The 16705-nt window shown below is 32.9% G+C and overlaps 1 non-coding gene across 1 annotated transcript; it reads left to right on the top strand.

Annotated features, from left to right (window-relative positions):
• The first annotated feature begins 2475 nt into the window (after positions 1–2475).
• Positions 2476–2582, top strand: LOC139894981 (small nucleolar RNA R71). The gene has a single exon (XR_011775453.1). It is a non-coding gene; the product is annotated as a small nucleolar RNA R71 (small nucleolar RNA).
• Positions 2583–16705: the final 14123 nt, after the last annotated feature.

Raw genomic sequence — 16705 nt, 5'->3', positions numbered from 1 at the left:
TCCAAAATATATATAGTTTGAGTTGTGATCAATACTGAGATACGTATACACTAGGTCGTGGATTGATTCAAGATAATATTTATCGATTTATTTCTGTACATCTAACTGTGGACAACTAGTTGTAGGTTACTAACGAGGACAGCTGACTTAATAAACTTAAAACATCAAAATATATTAAAAGTGTTGTAAATATATTTTGAACATATTTTGATATATATGTATATATTGTTATAGGTTCGTGAATCAACCAGTGGCCAAGTCTTACTTCCCGACGAAGTAAAAATCTATGAAAGTGAGTTATAGTCCCACTTTTAAAATCTAATATTTTTGGGATGAGAATACATGCAGGTTTTATAAATGATTTACAAAATAGACACAAGTACGTGAAACTACATTCTATGGTTGAATTATCGAAATCGAATATGCCCCTTTTTATTAAGTCTGGTAATCTAAGAATTAGGGAACATACACCCTAATTGACGCGAATCCTAAAGATAGATCTATTGGGCCTAACAAACCCCATCCAAAGTATCGGATGCTTTAGTACTTCGAAATTTATATCATATCCAAAGGGTGTCCCGGAATTATGGAGATATTCTTATATATGCATCTTGTTAATGTCGGTTACCAGGTGTTCACCATATGAATGATTTTTATCTCTATGTATGGGATGTGTATTGAAATATGAAATCTTGTGGTCTATTGTTACGATTTGATATATATAGGTTAAACCTATAACTCACCAACATTTTTGTTGACGTTTAAAGCATGTTTATTCTCAGGTGAATACTAAGAGCTTTCGCTGTTGCATACTAAAATAAGGACAAGATTTGGAGTCCATGTTTGTATGATATTGTGTAAAAACTGCATTCAAGAAACTGATTCGATGTAACATATTTGTATTGTAAACCATTATGTAATGGTCGTGTGTAAACAGGATATTTTAGATTATCATTATTTAATAATCTACATAAAGCTTTTTAAACCTTTATTTATGAAATAAAGGTTATGGTTTGTTTTAAAAATGAATGCAGTCTTTGAAAAACGTCTCATATAGAGGTCAAAACCTCGCAACGAAATCAATTAATATGGAACGTTTTTAATCAATAAGAACGGGACATTTAAAATTCGACTAAAAAGATTAAATTACCCACTTGAACGGGTAGGTTGTCAGCAATTCCAACTGGGTGTTTAATAGTTTGATCAAAGAGTCGAACACTCATTTCCGTTGGACTTAACTCACCTACTCCTACTCTTTTATATAATGAAAGAGGCATAACACTCACACTTGTACCTAAATCTGCTAGTGCATCATACATGACACAATCACTAAGTAGACAAGGAACGATAAATTCACCCGGATCACCCAACCTGGGTGGAGGTTTCGGTGGAACTGTCTTCACTGGGTTTACTTTTACGGATTTTGTTTCTTGTACTTTCTTATTCTTCTTCTTCTTTCCAGAGATTTCACAACCTTTATTACCTATTACTTGCTCATACTCAACTCCTTTTATTGGAAATGGGATGGGTGGTCTGTATGGTGTCACCACTGGCTTTACATACTCGGGTGGTGGTGGTGTTGTAACTTCTTTATTGTTACTCACATTAAAAACCTTCCTATCTTCTGATGCTGGTTTTTCAAAATTCGTTGAAACCATATTAACATTCTCATTTCGAGGATTTACTTCAGTATTACTCGGTAGCTTTCCTTGTTCCCTCTCACTCATCATGCTAGCAAGAGTACCTACGTGTTTTTCTAGATTCAAAATGGAAGCTTGTTGAGTTCTTAATGATTGATCAAACCTCTCATTTGTTTAGGTTTGAGATGTAATAAATTGTGTTTGAGATTCCATTAGCTTTGCCATCATTTCTTCCAGATTTGGCTTTTTCTCTTCGGTTTGTTGTGGTGGTTTATACAAGCTAGGTCTTTATTGATTGAAAGTGTTGTTTTGAGTTGGTTGGTTATTCGGACCTTTTTGGTTGTTCGAGTTGTTGTTGGGTCCATTTGGATTGTAAAGAATGTTTTGATTTCGATTGAAGTTTGGCCTTGGCAGTTGATAATTATTCTGATAATTATTTCCCGGCCTTTGGTTCATGCAGGAAATATTCTCTCGTTGTTCCATTGTTTGCTCGATGTGACAATATTTCGTTAAGTGTGGTGAACCGCATTGCTCACAACTGATTCGTATTGCGTGAATATCTTTATTCATCTTTTCCATTCGTCTTTCGAAAGCATCTATTTTTGCGGAAACGGAATCAAAGTCATGGCTAGAATCGGCTCTAGCCGCTTTAGATGATCTAACAATGTCTTTTTCTTGGTGCCACTCATGTGAGTGGGAAGCAGTGTTATCAATGATTTTGTAAGCTTCAGTTGCGGTTTTCTTCATAATGGAACCACCAGCTGGTATGTCGATGTCTTTTCATGTAGCAATGTCGATACCTTGGTAGAATATTTGTACTATTTGATAAGTGTCTAAACCGTGCTGAGGACATCCTCTCAACAACTTTCCAAATCTTGTCCATGCCTCATATAATGTTTCATTTGGCTTTTGTGTGAACGTAACAATTTCTCCTTGAAGTCTTACGGCTTTAGATGCTGGAAAGAATTGTTTAAGAAATTTTTCAACTAACACATCCCATGTATCAATCGCCCCTTCAGGTAACGATTCTAACCAATCTTTGGCTTCTCCCTTTAAAGTACAGGGAAATAACATGAGATAGATTTGTTCATCCTCTACTTCTCTCATTTTGAATAGAGTACAGATCCTATTAAAGGTACGAAGATGTTCATTTGGATCTTCTTTTGGCGTACCACTATATTGGCATTGATTAGTTACCATGTGTAGAATTTGTCCTTTGATTTCATTATCTGGCGCATTAATGCCTGGCTTAATAATGGCGTGTCCTTGGCCTGTACGTGTGGCTCTCATTCGATCTTCCATACTTAGAGGTTTCGTTACTTCCATAATTGAATTTGTTGAATCTGAATCACTAGAAGATTCTAATTTAATGGTTTCTTCCTCGACAATCTCTGAATGAATAATTTGTAGTTCAGGAGGAATGATTAGTGGTTCAGGATCTCTGAATTGTCCCTGAATATCCTCCGGATTCTCAATTGTGAGGTTGGGTTCAAAAAATGGATTTTCAGAAATTTGAATTGGAGTACTTAGTCGACTAGATGACGATTCTAAAGAAAAATCAACGGCGACAATATTGGCTAGATGTCTTGATCGAGTTACAGATGGTGAGCGTATGAAAGGTGGTGAACGTTTTGCTCGGTGCATTCACTGAATATCCTATTAGTTATAAAAATAAAAATTATATAAGTTATCAAATTAATAGACATTTCTGATTTTGCCCACATTTCAAATAGCCAATAGATGCAGCAGGTAGCCAGGACCCTTTAAATCGGAAGCCCCAACTCGCCACTAACAAATCCAACTATTACTACGAACCAGAAAATTTTGGATGTCTATCAATTTAACCGCGTAAAATAATTTTTCGTTTTGAAATTTTAAAGAGGAAATAGAAAATTCTATATCCTAAAAACTAGAGCGTCGAGAAATAAGAAAGAAAAAGAGTGCGTCGAAAAACGTCGAAAAATAAAAGGTCGAAAAATAATCATCGAAAAATAAGAAAATTGCAGCGTCGAAACTTAAAAGTCTAAAAACTAAAAATTAAAACTTACGTCTAAAGGTATTAAAGCATAAAAGGAATTCTATATCCAAAACGGCAATAACTTAAAAGGCACTAAAATATATAAACGGCGTCGCAAAATTCTAAAGCGCCTAAATCTTAATCTAAAGAAAAAGCACTTAAAGGATTTTACGGCAAAGTCTTAAAATTCTAGAAATAAAAGTAAACTACGGCAAAAACTATATCTTAAAATTAGTTACGAATGAAAAATACAAATTACGAATTAAATTAATAAAAAGATACGAAAATATAAAAATAAAACTAAAGTTATAAAAATACAATTTTTTATAAATATATTATTTTTAAATTATTTATTTTATAAAAGTATCAATTTTAAAACTAATAAAACTAATTTAAACTAAATATTACAAATTAATTAAAACTAAAACTAAATATTAAAAAATAATTAAATAATTAAACCCTAATTAGGGTTAATAAATTAATAATAATTATTATTAAAACCCTACAACGTAATAATTACAGGGATCAGACATGTCAGATAAACTCATGCGATCGCATGAGTTTTATATGGCTGGGCCACGTGATTGCATGGTTTCGGATACCAGGCCAGGTCTTGGGCTGCTACAGTACCAGGCCCAAATACTTATATATATTTATTTTTATTTTTTTCTATTTTTAATAAAATAAAAATAAAATAACTTAAATAAAACTTATAAATAAAAAATAATAATTTACTTATTAGTTTTTATAACTTTTAACAATAAAAATATAAACTTTTTAATTTAAACACTTAAAAATATAAAAATATATATATATTTTTTTTTTGTTTTTAAATTTTTATATTTAAAACTTTTTTTTATATTTTTACAAAAATAGTTTAAGAACTTAAATTTTTTTTATAGCGTTTCACTTCGGCTTTCCCCGGCAGCAGCGCCAAAAACTTGATGTTAAAGGAGAGGGGTACGAAATAGTTATATTTTTATTACAAAATATGATACAAATTACACAAGTTTTATTTATTTATTTAGATTGAGATATACCTAAACCTTGCTACAACACTTATAGGCAGTGTACCTAATCGTAGAGTAGTGTAGTTTTTAGTAAGTCCGGTTCGTTCCACAGGGAGCTAGCTGAGTTTAACGCTATATTTTTATTAACTATTTTTATATAAAAATATATATAATTATATATAGTAATATTATTATAAAAGGGGGTTTTTACCGTTTAATGACCGGTTTGTCGATTTTAAATAAAGCGTAAAGATAAATGACGATAATATAAATGACAGAATTTAAATTGCGATAAAGTAAATTGCAGTAATTAAAATGACCGTAAATAAAGGTACGATGAAATATGAAATAAAAGTATTATGCTTATTTAAACTTCCGTAATCATGATGTTTGACGTTTTGATTTTAATTAATTTTTACCCGGGTTAATTGTCCTTTGTCCTAGATTATTTGATACCTATTTGGTTTTTGTCCATAATAGTCCATCGGTCATAATTATAAAATGCTCGTCAAATTAACCTTATTCCCGAAGTCAAATATTCCAACTAATTAGGGATTCGAACTGTAACAAGGTTTTAATACTTTGTTAATAATTACACCAGGTTATCGACTACGCGTAATCCAAGGTTTTAATACTTTGTTAACAATTACACCAATTATCCTTGTATGTAATCCACCCCTATTTTAATGAGACATGAATATTAATTTACCCACTTGATCAGAATGAATAATCAATTACCCAACCCGAATAATTAATTAAATGATCGTAAAAGATGTCGTATAAACGTCACTAAATAGCACATACATAATCATTTTAATAATTATTAGATTAACTAATTTGAAGATAGGTTCGACAGGTTCCAATGAGTTGTCGCTCAATTAGACAATACCCCTTATCTATTAATAGTCATAGTCCAATGTCCACAAGTGTCGGTCTTTTATCTAAACCTTAATTATGGTACAAAATCTAATAACCCCGTCTTAATATTTAGTCTAACATCACGATTACTTCGGCTCAAATAAGCATAATAATAACTTAGTTACGAGACATTAATTTAAAAAGGAAGAACATAGCTTACAGTGGTGATTAATCGCGTAGCGTTGCACGGACAGAATTTTGACTTAAAACCCATAAAACATTTCTTATAATAACCCAATTATTATTAAACTTAAATTAAAATTAAAATTAAAATTATAAATATATATATTATGTTTACAGAGACGAGAAGAGAAAATATTAGAAAAATGTACATTAAAACTCGCAGAAAACTGGCGAATTTAAAGGATGTGTCCTGCTACAGTAACTCATGCGGTCGCATGAGATTTTAGTGCAAATCTCATGCACTCGCATGGGCTCATGTACTCGCATGAGTTTTATGCCTATTTCCCATGCGATCGCATGACCGTCAGATCCAGCTCACATAGTTTTTGTTTGCTAGTTTGTCGATGTTATTTAATATAATATATAATATATAAATAATTTATATAATTATTTAAATATTATATTATATTCTTGTGCATAGTTGACTTGTAATTTTAGCTCCGTTGCGTCGCTCGTTGATAGTTGGCTCACGTCCCGATTTCGGTTTTTCGAACGTCCTTTCGTATAATTTAATATCTTGTACTTTGCATTTCGCAGCTCGTACTCTTGTAATTTTGAGACGTTTCTCATCAATAAATTGAACCACTTGAATTATATCTTGTACATTTGAGCTTTTTGGTCATTTGCGTCTTCAAATCGTCATTTTCTTCTTTTGTCTTCGCACTTATTTATTTAAACGAATATTACCTAAAATAGAACAATTACAACTAAAAGCTTTACATATTGGAAGCATATTGATACTAAATATATGTTCATTTAGAGCACTATCAGAACCCATTCGAGTAAAATCTATGAATTTAATGATTCACAATAACCTTACTACCCATATATATATATATATATATATATATATATATATATATATATATATATATATATATATATATATATATATATATATATATATATATATATATATATATATATATATATTAAGATTCACAATAACCTTACTACCCAAATAAAGGAGGCGCAACAAGAAGTTTTAAAAGAAGGAATTTTAAAGGATGAAATACCCAAAGGATCGGAGAAGCATCTTAATATTTGGGAAGACGGAACCCGGTATAAGGTTGAAAGAATTTGGTACTTAGAGAAGCTCATAAAACCAGATACTCAATACATCATTGAACGGGGAAGATGTACAAGGATCTCAAAAAACATTTTTGGTGCCCGGGTATGAAAGCCGATGTTGCTAAATATGTAGGAGAACGTTTGACGTGTTCTAAGGTCAAAGCTAAGCATCAGAAACCATCAGGTCTACTTCAACAACCCGAAATCCCAGAATGGAAATGGGAAAACATTACCATGGATTTCATCACAAAATTGCCAAGGACTGCAAGTGGTTTTGATACTATTTGAGTAATAGTTGATCGTTTCACCAAATCAGCACACTTCCTGCCAATAAGAGAAGATGACAAGATGGAGAAGTTAGCATGACTGTATTTGAAGGAAGTCGTCTCCAGACATGGAATACCAATCTCTATTATCTCTAATAGAGATGACAGATTTATTTCAAGATTCTGGCAGACATTACAGCAAGCATTAGGAACTCGTCTAGACATGAGTACTGCCTATCATCCACAAAATGATGGTCAGAGCGATAGGATGATACAAACACTTGAGGACATGCTACGAGCATGTGTTATTGATTTCGAAAACAGTTGGGATCGACATCTACCGTTTGAAGAATTTTTCTACAATAACAGCTACCATTCAAGCATTGAGATGGCACCGTTTGAAGCACTTTATGGTAGAAAGTGCAGGTCTCCAATTTGTTGGAGTGAAGTGGGGGATAGACAGAGTACGGGTCCGGAGATAATACAAGAAACTACCGAGAAGATCATCCAAATTCAACAACTGTTGAAAACCGCCCAAAGTCGACAAAAGAGCTACACTGACATTAAAAGAAAAGATATAGAATTTGAAATTGGAGAGATGGTCATGCTTAAAGTTGCACCTTGAAAAGGCATTGTTCGATTTGGTAAACGAGAGAAATTAAATCCAAGGTATATTGGACCATTCAAGATTATTGATCGTGTCGGACCAGTAGCTTACCGACTTGAGTTACCTCAACAACTCGTGGCTGTACATAACACTTTCCACGTCTCGAATTTGAAGAAATATTTTGCTAAAGAAGATCTCACTATTTCGTTAGACGAAATCCAAATCAACGAAAAACTTCAATTCATCAAAGAACCCTTCAAAATAATGGATTATGAAGTTAAAAGACTTAAGTAAAACAAGATACCAATTGTTAAGGTTTGATGGAATGCTCGTAGATGACCCGAGTTCACCAGGGAACGAGAAGATCAGATGAAGAAGAAATACCCGCACTTATTTCCAGAAGATACGTCAACACCTCCAACTGCTTAAAATTTCGGGACGAAATTTATTTAACGGGTAGGTACTGTAGTGACCCGAACTTTTCCATGTATATATATATTAAATGAATTGGTTATTTACATTATTAAGTGTTTCCAACATATTAAGCAATCAAACTTGTTAAGACTTGATTAATTGAAATAGGTTTCATATAGTCAATTGACCACCCAAGTTGACCGGTGATTCACGAACGTTAAAACTAGTAAAAACTATATGATGACATATATATGGATATATATATAGTTAACATGATATTATGATAAGTAAGTATCTCATTAGGTATTTTAACAATGAGTTATATACATAAAAATGAGACTATTGAATCAAGAAACTTGAAAACGATATATATAACGATTATCGTTATAACAATGTTTTACTAATTACATATGAATCATTTTTAGATATTGTTACACTATATATAAACATGATAATGATAAGTAAATATATCATTAAGTATATTAACAATGAACTACATATGTAAAAATAAGACTACTAACTTAATGATTTTGAAACGAGACATATATATAACGATTATCGTTGTAACGACATTTAAATGTATATATATCATATTAAGATATATTAATATATCATAATATCATGATAATATAATAATTTAACATCTCATTAGATATAATAAATATTGGGTTAACAACATTTAACAAGATCGTTAACCTAAAGGTTTCAAATCAACATTTACATGTAACGACTAACTATGACTTAACGACTCAGTTAAAATGTATATACATGTAGTGTTTTAATATGTATTCATAAACTTTTGAAAGAATTCAAGATGCTTATCAAAATACTTCTACTTAACAAAAATGCTTACAATTACATCCTCGTTCAGTTTCATCAACAATTCTACTCGTATGCACTCGTATTCGTACTTGTACAATACACAGCTTTTAGATGTATGTACTATTGGTATATACACTCCAATGATCAGCTCTTAGCAGCCCATGTGAGTCACCTAACACATGTGGGAACCATCATTTGGCAACTAGCATGAAATATCTCATAAAATTACAAAAAAATTAGTAATCATTCATGACTTATTTACATGTAAACAAAATTACACATCCTTTATATCTAATGCATATACCAACGACCAAAAACACCTACAAACACTTTTATTCTTCAATTTTCTTCATCTAACTGGTCTCTCTCAAGTTCTATCTTCAAGTTCTAAGTGGTCTTTATAAATTCTATAAGTTCTAGTTTCATAAAATCAAGAATACTTCCAAGTTTGCTAGCTTACTTCCAATCTTGTAAAGTGATCATCCAACCTCAAGAAATATTTTTTATTTACAGTAAGATGTCTTTCTAATACAAGGTAATACTCATATTCAATCTTTGATTCAATTTCTATAACTATAACAATCTTATTTCGAGTGGAAATCTTACTTGAACTTGTTTTTGTGTCATGATTCTGCTTCAAGAACTTTCAAGCCATCCAAGGATCCTTTGAAGCTAGATCTATTTTTCTCATTTCGAGTAGGTTTATCCACAAAACCTGAGGTAGTAATGATGTTCATAAAATGATTCGATGCATATATATAAAACTACCTTATTCGAAGGTTTAAACTTGAAATCACTAGAACATAGTTTAGTTAATTCTAAACTTGTTCGCAAACAAAAGTTAATCCTTCTAACTTGACTTTTAAAATCAACTAAACACATGTTCTATATCTATATGATATGCTAACTTAATGATTTAAAACCTGAAAACATGAAAAACACCGTAAAACCGGATATACGCCGTCGTAGTAACACCGCGGGCTGTTTTGGGTTAGTTAATTAAAAACTATAATAAACTTTGATTTAAAAGTTTTTCTTCTGGGAAAATGATTTTTCTTATGTACATGAAACTATATCCAAAAATCATGGTTAAACTCAAAGTGGAAGTATGTTTTTCAAAATGGTCATCAAGACGTCGTTCTTTTGACTGAAATGACTACCTCTTACAAAAATGACTTGTAACTTATATTTCCGACTATAAACCTATACTTTTTCTGTTTAGATTCATAAAATAGAGTTCAATATAAAACCATAGCAATTTGATTCACTCAAAACGGATTTAAAACGGAGAAGTTATGGGAAAAACAAGATTGGATATTTTTTTTTGATTGTTGTAGCTACGGAAAATATTGTAACAATTCTATACAAATCATATCCTAGCTAACTTATATTGTATTATACATGTATTCTAATATATTATGTAATCTTGGGATACCATAGACACGTATGCAAATGTTTTGACATATCATATTGACCCATGTATATATATTATTTGGAACAACCATAGACACTCTATATGTAGTAATGTTTGAGTTAGCTATACAGGGTTGAGGTTGATTCCAAAAATATATATACTTTGAGTTATGATCTAGAATGAGACGTGTATACAATGGGTCGTGGATTGGGTCAAGATAATATATATCAATTTATTTCTGTACATATAACTATGGACAACTAGTTGTAGGTCACTAACGAGGACAGCTGACTGAATAAACTTAAAACAGCAAAACGTATTAAAAATATTGTAAATATATTTTGATCATACTTTGATATATATGTACATATTTATTATAGGTTCGTGAATCGACCAGTGGCCAAGTCTTACTTCCCGACGAAGTAAAAATCTGTGAAAGTGAGTTATAGTCCCACTTTTAAAATCTAATATTTTGGGATGAGAATACATGCAGTTATATAAATGTTTGACGAAATAGACACAAGTACTTGAAACTACATTCTATGGTTGAATTATTAAACCGAATATGTCCCTTTTTAGTCTGGTAATCTAAGAATTAGGGAACAGACACCCTAATTGACGCGAATCCTAACGATAGATCTATCAGGCCCAACGAGCCCTATCCAAAGTACCGGATGCTTTAGTACTTTGAATTCATCATGTTCGAAGGGAGTTTCGGAATGATAGGGGATATTCTATATGCATCTTGTTAAGGTCGGTTACCAGGTGTTCACCATATGAATGATTTTTATCTCTATGTATGGGATGTATATTGAAATATGAAATCTTGTGGTCTATTATTACGATTTGATAAATATATAAGTTAAACCTATAACTAACCAACATTTTTTTGACGTTTAAAGCATGTTTATTCTCAGGTGATTATTAAGAGCTTTCGCTGTTGCATGCTATTATATGGACAAGATTTGGTGTCAGCATGCTTGTATAATATTGTTTAAAACTGCATTCGAGATTTATTTTGTTGTAATAAATTAATATTTGTAAACCAATATGTATTGGTTGTGTGTAAGTGTGATATTTGTTAGATTATCATTTCTGGATAATCTAAGTGGTGACTTTTTAACTTGTTGATAAAATAAAGGTTATGGTCTGTTTTAAAAACGAATGCAGTCTTTGAAAAAACCTCTCATATAGAGGTCAAAACCTCGCAACGAAATCAATTAATATGGAACGTTTATAATCAATATGAACGGAACATTTCATGTTTGCCATTCTTAATGATTAAATAACAAGATTTTAGGATTGATTAACACTTAATCCAACGCTCTATTATTCGATTCACTTAACTTGTTTAGATCTTGTCCATCAAACTTTGTAATTGGATGGCATGCAATTACGTTAAACAACATTAGTAGTAATGAATTTGTTGAACTTGAATCATGCTTATATAATATAGTTTAATATTGTTAGGCTTAGTCGAAGATCCATTGTTTGGATGTGTTTAGTTAATGATTGCATGAGAACTTAGTAAAGATTAGCTTTCAGCTAGTAACTTGAGTTGATCTAATTGAGTTTAGAAGTCTATCTAATTTTTAATCTATTTGCTTGTTAATTAATCCTCATCATAAGATTAAATTGATATGTATCATGTGATTGAATTGAACACTAAGAATTAAGATGTTAGCTTTCAACATCACTTAGCTAATGTATGCTTTAAGTCCTACTTATTGAATGATATGCAACACTTACCTTAACTGTTTAGGGATAATAATTGGTCTATGGTTATTATCTTGATTTGTGTTAATATAAGTTATGAAACTTGTCTAATATGATTCCCGTATGAGTTATTCGTTCATGTAACTGATTTTATTTAATATTGTTTATCTTAATCCTTATTCTTTCCTTCTTAATAGTTTACTATTCATTTCATTAAGAACGTATCTTCAATTGTCTCTTTCCTAAGAGATAATTTTCCAAATCTAAACAACAATCTAAAATCTTATTACTATACTTCTAGTTCTTTAACAAGAGCTAGACTACATAATAAACCAACTTAAACCGCATCTACGCTCTCTTGGGACGATAACCTAAAATACTACATCTGATCGGGTGATGTGTAAATCGCCTATATAAATTACGTTGGAAAACACCAGTTAAATGATTACTACACACTAACGGGCAGTGTACCCGATCGTGCAATAGTATCAAGTTGGTAAATCCGAAATTGTTCCAAGGACAGTTTAAAGTGAGAATTAAGATTGCAACTAATGGAAATAAACTAAGTTAATCTATTAAAATTGAAAGTACGAGATAGTGGGTTTTGTGGCTATTTAACGATTAGCCAAATCAAGATTTGATCGAAAGTAAAAACAATATTTTTGGATTTAAATTTATAAAAATTAAAACAAGAAAGCAATTAAGATAGTTTTGATATCAAATGGAATGAAAATACTCGTCTAGACCTTTTACCCTCGGAATTGGATGTTTTTATACCTTAGCCCGATTTAAGACTCAATACATGCAAATTACTCAGTCGACCCGCCAAGAGTTCTCTTTATCAAGTACTCAAACTAGAATTACTAGATGTAGGGTTCCCTGGCACCTAAGACCTTTTCATTTGTGACTAATTAATTAACTAGATCAAAGATTTGAATAACAATTGCCTTTGCGTTCGCTCTTCACAATTCACCCCTATATCGTTTAACCATTTAAAACTTAATTTACCCCTTGGTCCGGTTTAGCAAACAATCAATTAAGACAAATCAATTGTAAACTAGTGTATTAAATCAACAAGAGTTCTCTTTATCAAACAAATACACTAATCAATCAAGTTCATAAAGTTAAACATCAATAAGAATCGATCTTCTATTCAAACTATTGAAATAAACATGCATGAGTTCAATAAATCATAAATCATAACATCCAAAACCTCGGTTATTAATCTAGACAAGCATTATAAGTTTAGTCAACAATCATGGTTGAAAACAAAATCATAAATAAACAAATTTGAGAATTCATTATGTTGATAAAGAATTAAACCTAGTGAAAAGAGTGATCCTTAATGACGAACGAATCGAAAAGTGTTTTCGAAATGATTAGATTGATTGGATGATGTTGGGATTCCGCAAAAATACCTAAAATAGCCTTAGAGCTGCACCAATTCGTTCAGGAAAAAGTGTGTGTGAGTTAGGGTTTTAAATTCCCTATTTATATCCCAAAAACCGACACCAGTATTGACCCGCATTGCAGCCCCTTCAGCCTGCCGCGGCTTAACACATGCTCAGATTCCAACCTTCATCAAACAGCTCGACCCTCAAAACACGTTATAACCCGAGTCGCAGGCTATATAGCCGCGTTGCGGCTTAATTCTCTGGCCGATTCCTTCTTTAACATAAAAAATGTACGCCCAAAATCATCTTAACTCATCATATTAAGGCACCGATGATAGAATAACATAAAGTATGCCTTAAAATGATCTAAAAATCGTACAAATGATCTTCTCGGCTCTTAAATCCCACATCCATCAAATGTCTTCCAAAATAGCTCTAATTCGTATCCAATGGATCAAAATGCGACCGATATTGCGCAAATAAATATGTGTAAACTAAGCAAAATCAAACCACCCCACACTAGAGTTTTGCTTGTCCTCAAGCAACTTAACTCGAAACAAAATGATATTGTCTTCAAAGTAGGTATAGATACAACGAACCAAAAACCAAATATCAACTAGCGTGGGTACGAATATGGAGTAAATACTAACCATGGCTCCACCTTGCATTCCTCAAACAACTTCACACATTCCTCGAGCAAATAAATGAACAAGTAACTAAATGATCTTCTTAACAATGAATGAACCAATATAACTTGAATCATTAGAGCAAAAGTAACATCTCGAACAATATATATCATATCTTGAAGCAAAAGAATCTCAAACCTCGTAATATAGTCTTCAAACTAAACTAGGAAGCAAGTGGAGCCATGAACCAAGATCGCGAGATGTCGGTAAGAAAATAATGTGCTTAGGAGGATACACATTACGTCCGGTTATCATTGATAATCATGAGGTGACCATCTAATCCGTTAAGTCAATTATAAAGATTGAAGTTCATCGGGCTTAAAAGGTGATTAATCTTTAAGGAGATTATCCTTCCGGAGATCCTGATAAATCACTGACATTTTATGTATGCATGGTGCCCCCCTATTTTACGAGACATATCTCCCTCATTGAGATAAGTCTGACCACTAGCTCCCTGTTTGATGCTGAGGCCTAGTGAATTTCCAGCTGATGTTAGAAAAGACTTTTCAAGAATTTTCGTCAACCAACAGCTGGTCTAGACTACATCTTATGACATAAGTCATCAAGTGTGTCGATTGAGAGACTTGACTCCCTTTAGGATGGAATGGATACATCATGTGTGGTTATATTAGGTGGCCGGATGCAACATTGCCCTTGTTAGGAGAAATAATGAGGATCGCCCTGTTTAAGTTTTTCGATCTAACGCATGGCCCTGCTTCGACCACACGATCCAATCACTGCTCTTACGGTTGACACCCGTTTTGGTACAGGTGACCTACGATTAAATTCTGAAGAATTCGTAGGATTTCACGTTCAATGGAAATGAATGTATTTGGAAGTTCAAGACTTCCTATTCCCACAGTACCTTATATCGTGAAATGATATGAGTATGAAATGGTATGGTTTAGGAAGTCTGCTATACCAAGTAAGACGTACACTCGGAAGACTTTACTTCCTATATAGGATGGAAACAATACATCCTAGGGTATGGAAAGTGTCACCCACAGTTCCCCTTGGTTTTAGGGAAACGACACGGAACAAGCATAATTTCCAAGCCAACTAGACCCGGCTTCGGCCTAGGGCGGAATGAACACAGGATACGACATTTTGTATATTTTATATCCGTTAATTCGTAGGTAACAACTTGCCATTCTTAAAGCATATGGTTTTAGCCGAATTTTCGATTGTTTTACTCTCTTTTTTTTCTTTTTCTTCTAACTTTTCTCATTTTTTTATTTTTCCCCTAAATTTTTCATTTTTTTTACGACCAAAACCCGTGAAACGTCAAGACTTTCTTTAGATTCAAAGCGCACATGTTGACAATTCCTTAAAAACCAACCCGAGAGATTTTACATCCCCACCCCACACTTGAGATCAAGTAATGTCCCCATTACTTGAGATCAAAAATAGATTAAAATCGAAAGGGTAATGTGAGAAAGAGAATAAAAACTTATCGAGTTTAACCACTGATCGCAGAATGCCAGTGACAGATGGCACTGAACTGACTGCCAGCATAAGAACATCGTCAATTCCCAATCCTTACACCAATATCATCAATTGTGCAATTTTGCTGAACTTAATGCCAGACTTGAAAATTTGTTTCACCAACCAACCTACTAAAAAGAAAAATAAAAGAACTACATAAACGGGATAAGGTGGCACCACCCGGTAACCGAAACGCCTTATCCCCAAATAAGTTTACAGTACATAATCCAAGAAAATAAATAACGAAGTACAGAACAACAAATAAAAAGTTTGAAACAAGTTACAACATGATCATCGGCGCGCAGGCCTCATCAATAAAAGTCTCCAAAAGGCCATTGGCTTTGCGGATATCGCTCATAGAACTGCCTTCTAGTCCCCTCCATAGCTTCATGCAGGTCGTAGGTTGGTGCGGTGACTCGTGGCCTAATCGGATTACGATAGTAAACCGGCTCTATATGTGGCGTACTCATATAATCATTAGGAAAATTATAATAAATACGTGCATTGTGTCTCTGCCAATCGTTACCATAAGCCATCCATTGTTGATCATGCAATGACTCCATCGCCATTTCCTCTTATCGTAGCGTGCTTGCCTCAACCCGCTGTTGGCTCCCCCACATGGTCACATGCGATCATTATGTGATCGCTGATCTCTCTGAAACTCATTAAAATTACTCGACACACCAATCTGAACATTATCAACCCGAGAGACCAAGCTATTCCAAACTTCTTCAGAAACCAACCAAGGTTTCCCACTACCCGAAACATACGGGTCATTCGACTCCGAACTAATATACTCGTGGATGCGAGCAGCGACGTCTTCATCATCATCATGGTGCGTACCACTACCACTCGCCCCCTTGTTGAGTTGGTTCAACATATTCGACTAACATTGTCCTATGCGAGTTCCACATCAAAATACGTGCATTAAGATAAAACTGTGTCCCGAAAGGTTTCATCAAGTCACGAGCTGGTGTGCAACGACTGAAGTTAATATTGAAAAACTTAGCAATTTTTGTAACATAATGTCCACCCAAAAGTGGTTTTGCCCATTGCTTTTCA

Source organism: Rutidosis leptorrhynchoides, chromosome 2 (assembly GCF_046630445.1).
Source record: "Rutidosis leptorrhynchoides isolate AG116_Rl617_1_P2 chromosome 2, CSIRO_AGI_Rlap_v1, whole genome shotgun sequence".
Classification (NCBI taxonomy): Eukaryota; Viridiplantae; Streptophyta; class Magnoliopsida; order Asterales; family Asteraceae; genus Rutidosis; species Rutidosis leptorrhynchoides.
Note: the sequence above shows the minus strand (reverse complement) of the source record. Positions and strands in the feature narration are given on the sequence as shown.